This window comes from Capra hircus, chromosome 10, assembly GCF_001704415.2.
Source record: "Capra hircus breed San Clemente chromosome 10, ASM170441v1, whole genome shotgun sequence".
In the NCBI taxonomy this organism is placed as follows: Eukaryota; Metazoa; Chordata; class Mammalia; order Artiodactyla; family Bovidae; genus Capra; species Capra hircus.
This window is the reverse complement of record NC_030817.1, coordinates 43,176,022-43,188,335: the sequence shown is the minus strand read 5'-3', so window position 1 is coordinate 43,188,335 and position 12,314 is coordinate 43,176,022.

Sequence of the window (12,314 nt, the reverse complement as noted above, 5' to 3'; positions counted from 1 at the left end):
ATTCAGTCTCAGATTACTCTGTACAATTTATAATGGAAAATATACCTCTGATTCCAAATGAAAATTTTTGATATCAATATTTTTGTGACTTATTGAAACTGTTTTCCAAATATAGAGTCTTATAGTTTTTTACATCATTTTGATACCCTGAGCTCCTTTTAAAAGATTCACTTTAATAATAATCAAATAGTGAATATAATTTGGATATGTTTCTTGGGACTCTTCATTTTTAGATAAATATTGTAATTCTCCCCAAAACTACTGTTTTCCTCCTGGAAAAATTCTGACCTGATCTCTGTGGTTCTGTCCAGTATTCTCTGTTAACTGCTTACTCAGTTTTTCATTTGAGTGGTTTTGATCTCATGTGCATGGCTAATATGTAATATGTTTTCTGTGTATATGTAAATAAATATCATTCTAGTCTTATGAATTATAATTACAAGGATTATAATTTTGAATTTTATGAATTTTAATGTCTCCTTTGTTTTTCTATAAGAAGATATTTTTCTTGTATGCCAGATTAAAGTCAGTAAAGCATTAACTTTTGTATTACTATTTTTCATATTTATCCTATACTTGCCATCCTTATACTCAAGAATTAAGTTTAATTTGCTTTTGCATATTTTGCTATAGAAAAATAACATACATTAAGAAAGCTTACACCTAAATGAAACTGTATTCTCTTTTTATAAGATATTTCGGTGTGCCAGAGAAGTGACTACTTCCAAACCTTTCCTCTGCGTATAATAGACTCTTGGCATCAAATGCTGAAGTATCCTAAGAATGCTTACTACTTTTGTTAGATAAAATTCAATACTCATTTGTTGTTTTAATAAAAGCTTCAAAACATATAGAAGGGCATGGAGAATAACAAACATCCATGTACCTACGCCAAAATTTAATAAATCTTAAAATTACCTTTGGTTCAAATCTTTTCTGTTAAGAAACTGAATCTTACAGATGTAGTTAAGTTCCTTTATCCCCCCTTTTCATCTCATTCCTCTCCTAAAAGACAGCCACTGTCCTGAGGTTGAGATGTTTTGTTCTATCTACATTTTCATGCTTTTTCTTCATACCAAATTTCATAAACATAGGGTAGAGTTTTCTGTGGTTCTTAAACTTTGTTAAAGTTATCATTTTATACGTCATTCTGCGTATCAACTTTTTCAGTTTGTTAACATTTTAGACATTAATTCATATCTGAATATCTAATCATTCATTTTGACTTATATAAAATTAAATACGGATATAATAAGTCCCGTACACATGAGTCTTCAAGATGCAGACTTTCAAAGATGCAGACATTCATGCCAGCCCCTGTATGCCAGCTATTGTACGGTACTACTGCACTTCAATACTGTAAGATTAAAAATTTTTATTTTCTGTGTTTGTTTTCTATATACATATGATCTGTGTGAAAAGTATTATGAACTGTACTATACAGTACAGTACTGTATAGCCTATTGTGTTAGTTGGGTACCTCGGCTAACTTTGTTGGACTTAGAAACAAGTTGGACTTACGAAGTTGCTCTTGGAACTCATTTGTGTGTAGGGGACTTACTGTATACCATGTGTATTTATTCTTTGTTTTATGTATAGATATGTCACTATTTTTGGCTGTTATAAATAATACTGTAATGAATAGCCTCATATGTTTGTTATCTTTGTATGTACGTGCATGTGCTAGGTTTTTCCAGAAAATGGAATTGTTAGATGATGGGTCAGCAGTTTTACCAAACATTGTCCAATTGCTTTCCACAGTGGCTCTGAATAGAGATGAGAATTCTTACTTCCCCACATCTAACAAACACATGATTTTATTACACTATTTTTCCAATGTACATTGGTCTGAAATTGTTCTCATTATTTGTAATTCCCTATTATTAGTGAGGCTGAACATTTTTTCCCTGTTTCTTGTACATTAGCATTTATTCTTCTGTGAATTGCTAGTTCATGGCCTGTTATTTACTATGTATTTTTCTTATTGATTTGTTGAAGTTTAATATTTTTTCTGCGAACTAATCTTTTGCTGGTGGTAAATATTTTCCCTCAATGTCTGACTTAAAAAAAGCTTTTTAAAATTGTCTCAATCAATACATGTTTACTAAGTATTATGTGCAACCCCAATGCCAGGCTAAGTTAGAGTATTATATCAGTGTAATACTCAAGGAGCCTATATATAAGGTGGAATGAAGTTTTAATTTACAGCTTGAATCTTTTTCTCTTTTAGTTGAATACTATCTCCTCTTTATCATATATACTTTCCCAGATAATTAGAAAAAGTTTTCATTTCCATACTTACTGTTTTTAGAAGATGTAATATACTACTCAAGGTAATTTTTTCCCATTCTTGCACTACATTTTTCTTTTGATATTTTACAGTTGTGTTTTGAATTGTATTTGAAAGGACAATGAATGTTTAGATTATTGCATGTGATATGTATTCAAACATTCAGAAGCATTTATAGCAAAACCTCCAAAAATTAAAATTTCACTAGTCCTGACCCTAAAGCTCTGGTGTCTTAAAAGCCACAGATACCAAAGTTGAGAGAAGCAGCCTCTTGTGATAGAAAGACTATGGATATTGGAGCAGATAATCCTGGGTTCAGATCCTGGTCTCTTTGATTATTATTTTGTGTAATTTTAGCCAAGTATTTTAATTTCCTTGAGACTAAGTTTCTCAAGGATGAGACAGAAAATGGCTTTCACTAGGTTGTGAAGATTGAACCACATCATATGTATTAAAACTGCATATGATTTTCTCTTGTCCTAAGGGAGTGTGTCCGTCCACTCCATCCTTATGCTACCTTCCCCAGTGAACGACTAAGCTTGGTTGCTCTTTGTACAACTAGTTGCTCCCTGGAGGAAGCTGGACTTCCTTTTCCCTCCCATCATGTAACCTCTTTTAGACTGGACCTGGCCTACGTCGGTGTCACATCTGTGCCCAGTGCTGCTCAGGGGGCAAAATACCGTCACTGTGGGCACAGCAATCCCCTTTCATTACACGGCTGACAGTGAAACCAGCTCCTCAGTTCTGAGCAGTTCCTTGGAGGGCATAGCTCTCTGTCTTCAGTCCTACTAATTCCTTTGTTTCCAGTAAAATCTCGTTTCCTTGGTGGCAGTTTCACCACTTTATTTGCAGTTCACACTTCCCCCGTACATCAGACAAGCATAATATTTCTTTGTGGAGTTTCTCAGTGAAGTTGGAGTTCTAGGGTCTTATTTATGTTGTTGCCTGGCTTTAAGGCACACACCACTAAACTTCTTATTTTCCTAAATTCAGTTAAAAGTGAAAAGGATAGACCAAATGTGGAAGACATCACATCTCAGTTCTTTTAAGCAGAAATTAAAACATTCTAAACAGCAAATTGTATAAAGTAACAAGTTATTACTATAACTTTATATAATCTGTTCACATCTAAAAGAAGGTACAGAACTCACTGTACCTATGTGTGAAGAGATGGGGAAACATTGATACACTTACTCTTCCTGGAAGGCATTTTGCAAAACCCACCAAAACTCTTTTACTCAGCAATTCTACTTCTAGGAATTTATTGAAAGAAATATCTCACTGGGCAAAATGTTCTATTTTAATCCTATTATTAGCAACAAACAAAATTCCCCAAACTTAATTGTCCAGATACAGGATTCGTGGAAGATTCCAGTATATGCATATGGTAGAATATAATGCAGCCATTAGAATGTTAAACAATTCTTTTCCTAGAGTGCTGCTGCTGCTGCTGCTGCTGCTAAGTCACGTCAGTCGTGTCCGACTCTGTGTGACCCCATAGAAGGCAGCCCGCCAGGCTCCCCCGTCCCTGGGATTCTCCAGGCAAGAACACTGGAGTGGGTTGCCATTGCCTTCTCCAATGCACGAAAGTGAAAAGTGAAAGTGAAGTCGCTCAGTCATGTCCGACTCTTAGCGACCCCATGGACTGCAGCCCACCAGGCTCCTCCGTCCATGGGAGTTTCCAGGCAGGAGTACTGGAGTGGGGTGCCATTGCCTTCTCCATCCTAGAGTGCAGTATGATTAAATTTTTAAATGTCACATGTCTTAAGTGTGAGGTATGTGTGTATGATGAGTCTATACATGGAGTTACAAGGAGGTGTACACTGTGAGTGTGAGTATGGCAAGTGAGATGGAGGTCTAGGGTGCGTGAGCTCAGTAGTTGCGGTGCTCGGCCTTAGTTGCCCCACGGCATGTGGGACCTTAGTTCCTTGACCAGGAATCGAACCCATATCCCCTGCAGTCACAGGTAGATTCTTAACCACTGGACCACCAGGGAAGTCCCAAGAAAGTTACATTTTATTATAATTACATCTTTTAAAAAAATTTAGTTTAATTAAAATAGGTAGTAAATGCTCATTAAATAAGAAAGTAAACAAATAGAGTAAAAATAAAAGTTATAAAAGGCAGCTGTGCAAATCCTCTTCTTACCTCCAGGCCTATCTGCTCAACTCCTATTCCAGGTAACTAGCATTATTAATTATTTATTAATAATTTCAATTTTTTCAGGGAGCCACATAAAAACAAATACATGCTACATTCTCATTTCCCCCATTTTTTCACAAATGGTACACTCTGTTCCGCACTGTGCTGTTTTCCTCCTCCCTTGGAGCCTACTCCTTTTTCTGTAGAGTTGCACTGTGCATGTGCCTTAGTTTAATTAGTTTCCTAGTCACGGACAGTTGATTGTTTCCAATCTTCTGCTACTACATACTCTGCTGCAAAGAAGCCCCTTATATGCTTGTCATTTCACAGGTGTACAGGGATATCTTAAAGTGGAAGAGGTGGGTCAAGGGCAAGTACATTTGCAGTTTTACAGATATTTCCAGATTGCCCTGCCACCTCTCTTTCAATGGGAGCACCTGTTTTGCTTTCGGCTTGCCCACAGACTGTATTAGCAAACAGAGTGTGTTATTCTGATAAGCATAATGTAGTAGCTGAGTATAGATTTAAGTTGATTTTCTCAGTTAGGGGTTTTGTATTTTCCTTTACGCTGATTTCTCTTATTATTCTTTGCCCAATCTTTTCTATCAGAATGTTGGCCTTTTTCTTCTTGCTCTTGTATTACGCACTGCAAGTAGTTTTCCTCAGTTTTTCACTGTCTTTTACTTTCCTTATGGGTGTTTCTTTTAAAATACAGTTGAATGTATAATTTCTGGCTTTTGAGCCATAGCTAGAAAAGCATCTAAATTTTCTTCATGTAATTTTCATCTTTTTTAAAAAAATTATTTATTGGCTGTGCAGGGCTTCAGTAGTCGTGGCTCTGGGCTGCACAGGCTCAGTTGTGGCTCATGGGCTTAGTTGCTCTGTAGCATGTGGGATCTTCCTGGATCAGGGGTCGAACCTGATCAGGGGTCTCCTGTTTTGGCAAGCGGATTCTTTACCACCGAGTCACCAGGGAAGCCCCTCATCTTCCTTTTTTTTAACAGCTTTGTTGGTATGTAATTGACATATCAAAAATGCATTATATATTTAATGTGTATATTAATAAGTTGATGACCTCGGACATATGCATATACCCAGATGGTGCTAGTGATAAAGAATCTGCCAATGCAGGAGACATAAGAGATGCAGGTTTGATCCCTGGGCCTGGAGGAGGACATTGCAACCCACTCCAGAATTCTTGCCTGGAGAATTCCATGGACAGAGGAGCCTGGTGGGCTATAGTCTGTGGGGTTGCAAAGAGTTGGACATGACTGAAGCAACTTAGCACGCGTGAAAGTGTTACCTCAATTACAGTAATGGTTTCATGTAATTTTTTGCTTTTATTTTTTACATTTATGTTTTAAATTCTTTTGGAACTTATCAAGGTACATGGTGAGAGGATTGGATACAACTTTTTTTTCTGGATGACTACCCCTTGTTTAAGCACCTTCCTGATCTGAGTTGCCATGTTTATTTAATTAATTAATTTATTTTTAAAATTTATTTATTTTTTTAATATTTTTTTTTATTTTAAAATCTTTAATTCTTACATGCGTTCCCAAACATGAACCCCCCTCCCACCTCCCTCCCCATAACATCTCTCTGGGTCATCCCCATGCACCAGCCCCAAGCATGCTGTATCCTGCGTCAGACGTAGATTGGCGATTCAATTCTTACATGATAGTATACATGTTAGAATGCCATTCTCCCAAATCATCCCACCCTCTCCCTCTCCCTCTGAGTCCAAAAGTCCGTTATACACATCTGTGTCTTTTTTCCTGTCTTGCATACAGGGTCGTCATTGCCATCTTCCTAAATTCCATATATATGTGTTAGTATACTGTATTGGTGTTTTTCTTTCTGGCTTACTTCACTCTGTATAATCGGCTCCAGTTTCATCCATCTCATCAGAACTGATTCAAATGAATTCTTTTTAACGGCTGAGTAATACTCCATTGTGTATATGTACCACAGCTTTCTTATCCCTTCATCTGCTGATGGACATCTAGGCAGCTTCCATGTCCTGGCTATTATAAACAGTTCTGCGATGAACATTGGGGTACATGTGTCTCTTTCAATTCTGGTTTCCTCAGTGTGTATGCCCAGAAGTGGGATTGCTGGGTCATAAGGTAGTTCTATTTGCAATTTTTTAAGGAATCTCCACACTGTTCTCCATAGTGGCTGTACTAGTTTGCATTCCCACCAACAGTGTAAGAGGGTTCCCTTTTCTCCACACCCTCTCCAGCATTTATTGCTTACAGATTTTTGGATCGCAGCCATTCTGACTGGTGTGAAGTGGTACCTCATTGTGGTTTTGATTTGCATTTCTCTGATAATGAGTGATGTTGAGCATCTTTTCATGTGTTTGTTAGCCATCCGTATGTCTTCTTTGGAGAAATGTCTATTTAGTTCTTTGGCCCATTTTTTGATTGGGTCGTTTATTTTTCTGGAATTGAGCTGCATAAGTTGCTTGTATATTTTTGAGATTAGTTGTTTGTCAGTTGCTTCATTTGCTATTATTTTCTCCCATTCAGAAGGCTGTCTTTTCACCTTGCTTATATTTTCCTTTGTTGTGCAGAAGCTTTTAATTTTAATTAGATCCCATTTGTTTATTTTTGCTTTTATTTCCAGAATTCTGGGAGGTGGATCATAGAGGATCCTGCTGTGATTTATGTCTGAGAGTGTTTTGCCTATGTTCTCCTCTAGGAGTTTTATAGTTTCTGGTCTTACATTTAGATCTTTAATCCATTTTGAGTTTATTTTTGTGTGCGGTGTTAGAAAGTGATCTATGTATGTCTTTAATTATTTGTTCTTTTTGTCTCTTCATATACCAGTATTGCATTGTTTTACTTACTAAAGCTTCATAAAGTATTTTAATACCTTCTTCATAAGAGCAGAACTTTCTTATTACTCTTATAGAGTTTTCCTCATTATTTTAGTTTATTCATTTTTCCTTATTAATTGTAAAAGGCTGCTGCTGCTGCTGCTGCTGCTGCTGCTGCTGCTGCTGCTGCTGCTGCTGCTGCTGCTGCTGCTGCTGCTGCTGCTGCTGCTGCTAAGCCGCTTCAGTCGTGTCCGACTCTGTGCGACCCCATAGACGGCAGCCCACCAGGCTCCCCCATCCCTGGGATTCTCCAGGCAAGAACACTGGAGTGGGTTGCCATTTCCTTCTCCAATGCGTGAAAGTGAAAAGTGAAAGTGAAGTCGCTCAGTCGTGTCCGACTCTTAGCGACCCCATGGACTGCAGCCCACCAGGCTCCTCCATCCATGGGCTTTTCCAGGCAAGAGTACTGGAGTGGGGTGCCATTGCCTTCTCCAGTAAAAATGGCTACTGAATTCAAAACAGAACACCCTAAGAACCTGTTGGTATTTTCAGTGGGGTTGTGTTAAATTTGTAAATTAATTTGGGGGAAATTGATATCTTTGCGGTGTTGTCTTACTTTCCAAGAACATGTAGTCATGTCTTCTTTTATATCATTCAGCAGCAATTAAAAAAACAACAACTATGTTTATTATGTTCAAGAAAATGATAGTTGAAATTTTAAAATTTGGTAAGAGATTGAAAACTATAACAAACCAACCATTCATGTAGGTTTTAAAATTTTATTTATTTTTGCATACTTTACATAGCTACTAACAGCAGTAAGGAATGCCAGTATTTCCATGCCAATACAAGTACACGGAAAAAGATGAAAATAGTGGGAAAGGAGTCTAGGCTACGTACCTAATCCCAGTGGAGAAGGAGGAGACCATGGATCAAGAGGTTGCCTCTTAAAACACTGATAAATATTAATAATAACACCTTGCATCCTATATACTGCTTTCATTAACTGTCTTTTACAACATCTCATTAATTTTTTTTTTTTTTTTGGCCACGCCACATGGCATGCGGGATTTTGGTTCCCCAACCAGGGATCTAACCCATGCCCCCTGCAAGAGAAGCACTGAGTCTTATCCCTGAGACGCTGGGAAGTTCCCCACAAAAACTCATTAATTAACAGAACCTCATAGATTCTGACAAAACAGAGTGAATACCCATTTTGGGGTGGCATGCTAGAAGAAAAAGAATTTACCTGCTAGTATACATGTAAAAGAATACAACAACCAACTATGGGAGAGAGCCCTAATAAAATGTGATTCTTAAGTTTTATTGGAAGTATAACACACATATAGAAAAATAAAGAAAACCTAAGTTTCAGCTCAATGAATTTTCACAAATTAAATGCCCCCATGTAACCAGCATCCAGATTAGAAAATGAAACAAAACTAGGATCTCAGAAGACTCTGAGTCTCCTTCCAGGAACTCTTTGTAAAGGGTAGGTACTATCCTGTCTCATAACATCAAGTATTTATTTTGCATAAGCTTGTTCTTCACATAATGGAAATATACTGTATGTACTCTTGGCATATCCAAATGCATTTACCCATAGCATGGATGACTATTTGGATCCAGTGTTTACCTGTTACAAATATTGCTTCTGTGAGCATTCTTGCACATTCTTATGTTGATCATATAAGAGTATTTTTGTTGGTTAATTACTTGAAAGTGAACACTTTTTTTTTTAGCATATGTATATATATGTTTAGCTATGGAAGATAATATGAGAGAATATTTTCCAGGATACATGTTAAATTTATGCCCCGACCTGAGTGTATGAGCTCCAATTGCTCTTAATATTTGCTGTCTTCCTCATTTTAGCCCTTTGGGTTTTGGGGTAATATGCCATTGTGGTTTTAGTTTGTATTTCCCTGATTACTAATGAGATTGAACATCTTTTGTACATTTATTGACTGTTTAGATATCCTCTTTGAAGAAGTACCTGTTCAAATTTGTTATCTATTTTTGTATTGGGTATACTGTCTTTTATTTTTTTTTAATATAAATTTATTTATTTTAATTGGAGGTTAATTACTTTACAGTATTGTATTGGTTTCGCCATACATCAACATGAATCCTCCATGGGTATACACGTGTTCCCCATCCTGAACCCCCCTCCCTCCTCCCTCCCCGTACCATCTCCCTGGGTCGTCCCAGTGCACCAGCCCCAAGCATCCCATATCCTGCATCGAACCTGGACTGGCGATTCGTTTCATATATGATATTATACATATTTCAATGCCAAATTCAATGATTCTCCCAAATCATCCCACCCTCTCCCTCTCCCACAGAGTCCAAAAGACTGTTTTATACATCTGTGTCTCTTTTGCTGTCTCGCATACAGGGTTATCATTAACATCTTTCTAAATTCCATATATATGCATTAGTATACTGTATTGGTGTTTTTCTTTCTGGCTTACTTCACTCTGTATAATAGGCTCCAGTTTCACCCACCTCATTAGAACTGATTCAAATGTATTCTTTTTAACGGCTGAGTAATACTCCATTGTGTATATGTACCACAGCTTTCTTATCCCTTCATCTGCTGATGGACATCTAGGCAGCTTCCATGTCCTGGCTATTATAAACAGTGCTGCAATGAACATTGGGGTACACGTGTCTCTTTCAATTCTGGTTTCCTCGGTGTATATGCCCAGCTGTGGGATTGCTGGGTCATAAGGCAGTTCTATTTCCAGTTTTTTAAGGAATCTCCACACTGTTCTCCATAGTGGCTGTACTAGTTTGCATTCCCACCAACAGTGTAAGAGGGTTCCCTTTTCTCCACAGCCTCTCCAGCATTTATTGCTTGTAGACTTTTGGATCGCAGCCATTCTGACTGGCGTGAAAGGGTACCTCATTGTGGTTTTGATTTGCATTTCTCTGATAATGAGTGATGTTGAGCATCTTTTCATGTGTTTGTTAGCCATCTGTATGTCTTCTTTGGAGAAATGTCTATTTAGTTCTTTGGCCTATTTTTTGACTGGGTTGTTTATTTTTCTGGAATTGAGCTGCAGGAGTTGCTTGTATATTTTTGAGATTAGTTGTTTGTCAGTTGCTTCATCCCATTTTGGAGGCTGTCTTTTCACCTTGCTTCTAGTTTCCTTTGTTGTGCAGAAGCTTTTAATTTTAATTAGGTCCCATTTGTTTATTTTTGCTTTTATTTCCAATATTGTGGGAGGCGGGTCATAGAGGATCCTGCTGTGATGTATGTCGGAGAGTGTTCTGCCTATGTTCTCCTCTAGGAGTTTTAAAGTTGATCTTTGCATGTTCTTTATATGTCCTGGGTGTGTCCTCTGTTGAATATAAGAATTATGGGGGAAAAATACCAAATGGAAATTCTATAACTGAAAAATACACAATAACTGACATCAGAAAAATCAATAACCAGGTTTATCATCACATTAGATACATCTGAAGAGAAAAGTCAAAGATAGAGGATAATTGCCACACTGAAACTCAGAGGGAAAAGAAGATGGGAAACAAAACAATATAAAATATATTAATTTATATAACACATATTATGTAATATATACTATGTATGTATACATACACAGATACTGGTTAAAAAGTAGGCGTAATTGGAGTTGTAGAAGAATGAAAGAGAAGGAGCAGAAGTAACACTTGAAGAGAAAAATAACTCATAGTTTGTCATTGAAACGTCCTAACTCAGTTTTGGTGTGCTCAATAAATGTCAGCTATTATCACTGTCAATATTATTGTTTTTCCTACTCATGTGAAAAATTTATACTATTGACAATATCACTGGATCCAAATCTACTAGGACATTTATTCATCAAAGACCTTATGTTCCTGAGGTTTTTCTCTTCCTGCTCCTCCTCCACTTCCTCGTGCTTCATCAACAGCTTTATCATGGCAACCCACTCCAGTATTCTTGCCTGGAGAATCCCGTGGATGGAGGAGCCAGGTGGGCTGCCATCTATGGGGTTGCACAGAGTCAGACTGTGCGACCCCAGAGTCAGACTGAAGCGACTTAGCAGTAGCAGCAGCATACTTTAAATCCTCCTATTTATTTTTCCTTTTTTGTTATATTTACTAGTTTATTTTTTTATTCTACATGTAAGTGATATCATGTAGTATTTGTCTTTCTCCAACTTATTTCACTAAGCATAATATTCTCTAGGTCTATCCATGTTGCTGCAAATGGCAAATTTTCATTCTTTTATGGCTAATATTCCATCTTGAACCAGGTTATCTGTTGATGGGCACTTGGATTGTTTCCATGTCTTATCTTTGGCAAATAGTGCTTCTGTGAACACTGAGGTACATATATCTTTTGAAATTAGAGTTTTCATTTTTTCCAGATACATGTGTAGGAGTGGAATTGCTGGGTCATATGGTAGCTTTATTTTTAGTTTTTTTTTTAAGGAATCCCATACTGTTTTCCATAGTGGCTGCACCAATTTGCATTCCCATCAATAGTATAGAAGGGATCCCTTTTTTCCATACCGCTTCCAGCATTTTTTATTTGTGGACTTCTTGATGATAATCACTCTGATTGATGTGAAGTGATACTGCTTTGTGGTTTTGATTTGCATAATGAAGTGGAGCATCTTTTCCTGCGCCTACTGGCCATCTCAGTGTCTTCTCTGGGAAAATGTCTATTCAGGTTTTCTGCCCATTTTTAAATTAGGGTTTTTTTTATGTTATGTATTTTGGATATTAGCCCATTATTGATCAAATCATTTGCACTTTCTCCCATTCAGTAGGTATCTTTTCATTTTGTTGATGGTTTCCTTTGCTGTGCAAAAGCTTTTCAGTTTAATTAGTTTCCATTTGTTTATTTTTTCCTTTTATTCCCTTTGCTTGAAGAGTCAAATCCAAAGAAATATGGCTAAAATTTATGTCAGAGAGTGTTCCATCAATGTTTTCTTCTGTGAGTTTTATGGTTTCTGGTCTTACATTTAGGTCTTTAGTCCATTCTGAGTTTATTCCCCTGGGCTTCCTTGGTGGCTCCGGTGGTAAAGAATCTACCTGCAGTTCAAT